The sequence below is a fragment of the Hippocampus zosterae genome, chromosome 6 (assembly GCF_025434085.1).
Source record: "Hippocampus zosterae strain Florida chromosome 6, ASM2543408v3, whole genome shotgun sequence".
In the NCBI taxonomy this organism is placed as follows: Eukaryota; Metazoa; Chordata; class Actinopteri; order Syngnathiformes; family Syngnathidae; genus Hippocampus; species Hippocampus zosterae.
The window spans coordinates 3,194,951-3,202,903 of record NC_067456.1 but is presented as its reverse complement, the minus strand read 5'-3'; positions in this window follow the sequence as shown (position 1 = coordinate 3,202,903).

The window sequence follows — 7,953 nt, the reverse complement described above, 5'->3', positions numbered from 1 at the left end:
ATGTAGGGCACAGAAAAAAAATGGATAACTTGTACGAGGTCACGGTTACGCGACATTGTAGTGGTCAACCAACTCAACACTTTTACTTGCAGTATTATGATTGACTGACAAAAGTCAGATTGTTATAAATATGATGATTATGATAAAAGATTGAAGCAGCAAAATTCTATTTTGTGTTAAGGTTTCAAAGAATGCCTGTTGATTCAGTTTCTCATCATCAGATAATTTATTGTGGCCTTCTCATGGTGACCCACATTCAGCTTCAAGATCTCTATTATTCCAAACAACACTCAGCTAGAACATCTGTGCAGTGGCGGGGGGGGGGGGGGGGGGGTGGAGTACATATTGAGTCATCAGCCAATAAACGTCCGATTGTCTTTTTATCCTTGATATGTGACCCTTTCCTGTGGGTCCGGACCACGGGGTCCCGGGGTCGACGGCAGCCCCTTCAAAGAGGCCAAGGAAATCAGGGGACTGTTATTTTGGATCACACCCGAATGGGGGACAAGAGCTGCTTTCAGAGTGGAAACAGTGGAACGTCTGTAACGGATCGCAGTCACGCGCTGCATGTATGTTCCGCTTAGAGCGGCACCGCCAAGGCTGCAAAGACACTGAAGGAAAAATGATGGATGGATGGAGAGGTCATGTGCTTGGTAATTGGAGCCGGAAGGAAAAGCCATTTTGTTTTCCCTTTATTTCTAATTTTTGGGGGTGATTGAATGCATGGATGTAAGCACATTTGATAACCAAGCAAGTAATCATGATGGAGAAAATAATTTTCCTCGTGGGAAATAGAAGTACAGCGGTGCCTAATTGCTGGGAGTCCCTCACTCGGTCACAACAAGCAAAAGTTTCAAAAGTACAGAGCAATTCTTCAAAAAAGATTTTTTTTCATGATATGCCCAATTCCAGTTTGCTGTCAAACTAAACATCAAACAAGAAGAATCTACATGCTGTGTGTTATAAGTCAATGGTCCCCAACTAACACCAGGGTGCACTGTGTTGTTCTTATTCTCTTTGCATTGTTCGTATTAACACCCAAAATTATAACTAATGCCCAGAGATAATTGCCATATCCTTAGACACATTCTCCCCTTAGTGGCATTTTGATTCAGTATTATCCGAATTCCCATGTGGCCGTAGGGAAGTGTAGGAGTTATGTCAAGTCAGAACATTTCTGAAAACATCGCTTGTTTATGCTAACTATTCGATACTGTGTACATTTCTTTATTTTTGTGGACTTTATTGTCAAAAGTTGTTAAAAGTCACAAAACCGTTCCGGACTAACCACTCCTCTACACCCGTTAGCAATGTGGACACATTGTTTATTGGTAGGTCGGCTGAAAATTATCACTTCCGTGCGGCGAGGAGATTGGAATGGGATAAACAAACACAGGAACTCAAATAAACAGGTAAGTGTCAATGTGACCATGTTGTGTTCGTCTATTTTGGTATTTCATTAGCGCTGTGGTTCTCTCAGATTTTACAACAAGTAAGACCACAAAAAAATACACAGGTCATCAAGTAATATTAAAAAAATCTACAGATAAAATGAAAGCCTTTCAGTTGTAACTTCTTCACATTCAAACCAGCGGGGAAAGACACCAGGCTACTACTTCCTGTTGGCTAGCTAGCAAGCAGTGCCAAATATGCTCGTACCGGGCCATGACAACTACTTAAATTGAGCTCCATAGCTTGACAAATTAATTTGTTTATATTTTGAAATGTGCTTTTTAACACAGTTTGTCTTTTTAGGAATGAAAGGCCCAAAAGAAGGGTTTTGTTTCATTCATGCCAAACCTGGCAAGTCGGTCAGCGTCACTTGTTGGTGTGCTGCTATTTTTATTTGACTTCTTAAGTTCGAGAGCTGTTTTCAAGTGTTTGTTTCATGGTCCTAAATGTTGTTGTCATGTAAACTGTGAGCCAAAATTAGCGAGGCATCAGTTTAAAATTTTCTTGTGGAAACGGCTCCTTAACTGTTTCAAAACCGGTGAGCTTGAGTAACTATGTACAACCTAATGGAAAAAATCAGTAATGAAAGTGACATTTTAAACATTTCTGGGGTTTTTTTTTTTTTTTTTTTTGGAACACGCAAAATGATTTCATTGCCTTGAGCCTGGTCAAATGAAACATTGCATGAAATTCATCACATCACAAAAGCATTTACAACAATTAATAAGATTTGTTTGTACAATGGCTACAGATGTGTTTTTCTTGTCGAAGTTTGCTGTAGCGAGTTCTGCTCTCAGCAACCAATCAGAGGATGACAAAATGCTGACGTCATTAAGAGTCAGCGGAGTGGCCTTGTGAGGAATAAATTGAAATCTGATTGGTTAGAGGAGCTATCCCATTGCTAATACAGTTTAAGTTACATCACACAGCAAGTAGATTTGGTTGACATTGCAACACACAGGCTGAAGTTGTGATTGGATAAAAAAAAAAAAAAAACACACACACAAGCAATAACACCACAGTGAAGACATTACAATACCCAGAGGCATATATTTTTCATCCACTGCGAGGAACTCTAAATATTGCAGTGTATTTTCAATGGTCTCCGTCAAATTTTCATACAGTATGTCTGTATGTATTATACTGCCCCTGGCGGCCAAGGCATGCACACCAGAAAGAGCAGCACAATGATCATCGCATTACCATGAGATGCAAACTGTTTCTTTAAATGATACTTCATTATGTCACTTCTGTCTGTTTTATAAGGTACAATACTGGAAAGTACATTTTACAAAAAAATTGCTGGTGCTTTTTGGGGCACATTTTCATTGATTTTAATGTGGAAAAAGGATGGAACAAGTTCAACTCAATCAAGGCACCACTGTTTTAGAATTTTAGTTGTAAATGTAGGTCAGTGCTTTTATTCGAGGCAAGGCCACCGGAGAGGATCTTCCTGGCCCTGACCACCAAGCGTTGGCACATACAGTCCGTACGTTTTGATCAGAATCTTTTCTTTCTCTGAATTTGATCATCTCGGAATCAATCTTGTCTGGCAGTTTTTTTTTAAAATACTTGGCTCTGTGTAATTGTTTTGGCCCTAAACCCAACAGCACACAAAGGAGTGACTATACGCTGCGAGGCAAAGCGTGGTCAAACAGCAAACGGTTAGACATGTGGGAACGGGGGGCTCAGTGACATGTTGACTGCCAGTCCAAACATGACATGGAGCGCGCCAGGACTATAGAAGCAGCAGCGCCTAAAAAAAAACTTTTAAAAAACGCAGTCACCAGTGAGTCAGCCAAAGACGCTCCGGACCCCGAAAAACCTATTCCAGTCCCAGTGTTTCCATAGCAACCGGAGCCGATTGGAACCACATCTGGCAGCCATTTGAGTCCCCGCAAGGAGAGGAAGAAAGAAATTTATGAGCGAGGGGGAAAAAGACAAATATTTTCTGCAATGCAAAGCAGAAAGAAAGCGGGATTGAGTTACACTTGAAAGCGGTTAAAAATATTCATTTGAGTAGAGAGTCGATGATGGATGAGGCTTCAGTCAAAATCGTACAAGTGGAAGAAACTTTTCTGATTCACAGAAGTGCTTCTTTACACTTTCTGCCAGTAGGAATGATTTCATTGTTGATTATCTGAAAAACTTTTGGAAGGCCTGCCGATCAGATATGAATAGCTCGTCATTTCCTACGATGCCGTCATTTCCCTTAGATCAGATACGAGCAACGGTGGTTGGTTTTTATCTTTTATCCGTGTCTGCGAGAGACGTAATGTCCTCTAATTGCAGCTCTCCGCACCCATTGACATGATCTTTCTCACAGTGGTGAGTGGCCATTTATTTACTTTGACTTGTGAGCAAAAATTGAAGATGCGAACGCTTGGTGCTCGCGTGAATTCCACTCACTTTACAAGCAGATAAGGGAGAATTTCTTTCAAAACATGAGGCTTCAAGCTATTTATTGGCACTCTCAGCTGAGGTTTATTATCAAACAAATCAAAAGCATCAAACAAAGAGCATTAGACAATCATCGTTTTGCCTTACATAAGTCTGTTTGGCTAAATGCTAGCAAGCAGTGCAAAAACCAAATTTCCGAACACGTTAAAAACTTTTTTTGTTGGGTGTCATATCTAAAGGAACCAATGTCCAATAAGGTGTGACTTTTCAGTTGACCTCATGAGCTAATTTAGCATTTTTGGGAGCACCGGTAGCGCACCGCTTAGCTAGCATGTTTAGCCAAGCTAGCTCTTGGTTAAGAAAAACAGCAAGCGACAAGTATCATTCATTCATTCATTCATCTTCTGAGCCGCTTGATCCTCACTAGGGTCGCGGGGGGTGCTGGAGCCTATCCCAGCTGTCTTTGGGCAGTAGGCGGGGGACACCCTGAATCGGTTGCCAGCCAATCGCAGGGCACACAGAAACGAACAACCATTCGCACTCACACTCACACCGAGGGACAATTTAGAGTGTTCAATCAGCCTGCCACGCATGTTTTTGGAATGTGGGAGGAAACCGGAGCACCCGGAGAAAACCCACGCAGGCCCGGGGAGAACATGCAAACTCCACACAGGGAGGCCGGAGCTAGAATCGAACCCGGTACCTCTGCACTGTGAAGCCGACGTGCTAACCACTGGACTACCGGGCTGCCCTACAAGTATCATGATTTCTTTTTTTTTCTTCTCAGTATGTATACTGTATGAGATCATAACTAAAATAAAAATAGGTACCCTCCTATTTTTTAGCTCAGAAAAGTGTAGTTGAAATTAAAAAGGTACACACTTTGAGTGACCTATTTGTGCTACCTCTGCTGGAAATGCAGCAGGTCTGAACTGCTATTTACTGGAAAAGAAACTGCTGAGGAGATGCCGGTATTAAACGTGTGCGTGCGTATTTACATTCACAGTCACATCTACTTACTGCACACTGTCATTACCGTACACCCCCAAACTCCCTTGCAGCGGCAGCAAGCTAAAAAAGGGCTGCACTTGATGGCGCAAATGAAGGGAAACCGCACAGCGGGGCCGACCTCCCAAACAGGTGCTTTGACGAGTGATGATGTAGTGACACTAGGCCACAAGGAGCCTCATTTTGGGATGGTAAAAAGTCCCTTTTGGTTTGTCTCACAAAGATGGCTCACAATTACTCTCTCTTACATATATAAAAGCTAGCGCCAAAACGTTTGTATATTACGAGCATTTGTAAGACAAATGTTTGTGGGTTCAACATTTCCTCTGAGGTTTTGTTGTTTAATGTTAGAATTGCATTCCAGTGCGGATCAGCCTAACTTTCCAATGCTCTGCATTACTTTGAGTACATTTGACCTAGATGAAGCTAGTTATCAGATAATGCACTTTTTCTACTATCGTAACTCCCCACCCCTTCATCACGGTTCTGCGGGCTCGAAGTCGCAGTATTTTGCAGATTTTTGGGGGATCTTACTCTATTTTGACTAAACGCTTCTTGAGGTAATTCCACGGTCGACCATGAAATATATGGAATTGAAAATTATCAAATGTCATCCTCTGTAGTCCTGCTTTTTATACCTACAGAGAGTAACAGCTTTAAGATCATTTTGAATTGGAGGGATCAGTCCACTGTTAGACTGCGCATATTGTTGTGTTATCCATTGCTAATGCTTTCTCTCAATATATTATTCTGTATTGTTTGAATTATTTTCGGACTAAAAAAAATAAAATAAAAATCAAGTGCTGTAAAGACGGTAAACTCAGTCTCACTATCACACGACTCTAAATTGACACAATTCGACACATTTTTTCCTCTCTCTTTTCTTTCGCAACTTTGCCCATCCTGTGCTTGTAGAGGTTATTTCCTCACACCGCCTTCCATCTGCTCAACGTGCACTTAAGTACGACTTAATGTGGCTTGAGGTTTCAGCTTTCACATAGTGCCATAGGCTGACCCAACTTTTTTTTTTTTTCATCTTCGTCTTCTTCCGTTTGCTGCCGGATGAGACGGCAGAAGGCTTGCGGGTAAAAATATGCAATGTGTTTGTTTGGTTTTTGTTTTTTTGGATAGCTTATTCGTGTCAGAAAGTGGACAGACATGTAGAAGCGCAGATATTTTCGTAATAAGACTAATAAGGCTCCAGATTGTGGTCGCATTTTGTTCTAAAATTTGAGACGTCATGAGTAGTTTGCAGTCAACATCCGAAAGAAGAAGAGACGAAAGGAGATGAAGAAACAACAAAGAAGGAAACGTCTGGCCAATGACTGTGAAATACCTTGTTGAAAATTTGCTGTCAAACTACACATACAACAGAGGATTACATCTTGTGTACTTAAAACAACCACTTCGCTGACCCTGCGCAGCCTCAATGCTCATGCTAAATAGCAACAGATATTATAATAGTACTAGGGTCATACATTCTTTATCCTCGGCAAAGAATGACTGATATTAGTGCCGAACAGATGAGCTGAGAAGAATTGTGAGTACACCAGGAAGAGAAGCATTGTGGTGATTCAGTTCGTGTATTGGCAAAAACATTATTTTTTTAAAGATTCTATTCAAATCACACCAACTGTATACTTTTACAGTACAGAATTATGACTGCTATTTTTGACTCATTCTTCACAAATAAAAACAAATCTACTTCAGTACAGTCAGTAGCAAAGTATTTGTACTACATTACCGACAGTGTTGGTAGGAAGCGTGTGCTGAATGTTTACGTGACAGAGGCCGTGCGCCTCACGTCGACGTCAGCCTCAACATCTCTGCTCCCCTCCACAGAGTGGCCATTATGGGAGCCATGTGTTTCTGATTACGCAGGCAGAAATTAGAGGGCTGCAAACAGCGGTTGGTGTCTACCTTTATACCCCGGTCCTCCCGTTCATCCTGTTTCTACCCTCCCTTCCTTTCTTGTCCCCCTGCGGGGCTTTTCTGATGTGGGCCACCAAGTGGACACCAATCAATTAAAATCACACCCTTCATCTCATTTCCTGTCCTGCCTTCCCAGTTTTTGTCCCGACCAGTGTCATCTGTCAGGTGATGCGGTTTTACATTCGAATGTGTGGACTTGACTTGAACAGACAAGAAAAGAACCAAAAACAACAAAACGACTTTTCTGCCTTTGCGTATGGTGCTGATTCAAGAAAATTGGCTTTGGGCAGCCAATGACCCTCTCGCCCCTTCATTTTAGGCCATCGGGTCCAAACAGGTCATGGTCGTTTTTTTCGAGTTAAAATGCCTTACATGGTCGTTTTTTTTTCAGCTAAAAACGCCTTTCTATACATGGTCGTTTTTTATGGCTAAAAATTTCATCCAAAAATGCCTTACTATACATGGTCGTTTTTTCGACTAAAAACGCCTTACGCTCCATGGTCGTTTTTTTTTTCCGTCTAAAAAGCCTTACTATACATGGTCATTTTTTCGACTAAAAACGCCTTACTCTCCATGGTCGTTTTTTTTTCCGTCTAAAAAGCCTTACTATACATGGTCGTTTTTTTCAGTCAAAACGCCTTATTATACATGGTGTTTTTTTTCTGTTAAAAACGTCTTACTATACATAGTTGTTTTTTTTCGGCTAAAAATTTTGTCCAAAAACGCCTTACTATATACATGATTGGGTTTTTTTTCGGCTAAAAACGCCTTTCTATACATGGTCGTTTTTTATGGCTAAAAATTTCATCCAAAAATGCCTTACTATACATGGTCGTTTTTTTCGGCTAAAAACGTCTTACTATACATGGTCGTTTTTTTTTCGGTCAAAAACGCCTTACTATAAATAGTCGTTTTTTTCAGCTAAAAACGCCTTACTATGTATATGGCCGGTTTTTTCGGCTAAAAACGCCTTACTATACATGATCGTTTTTTTTTCGTCCAAAAACGCCTTACTATACATGGTCGTTTTTTTCGGCTAAAAACGCTTCACTATACATGGTCGTTTTTTTCGGTCAAAAATGCCTTCCTATACATGGTCATTTTTTCCGGCTAAAAACGCCTTACTAAACATGGTCGTTTTTTTCTGTCAAAAACGCCTTA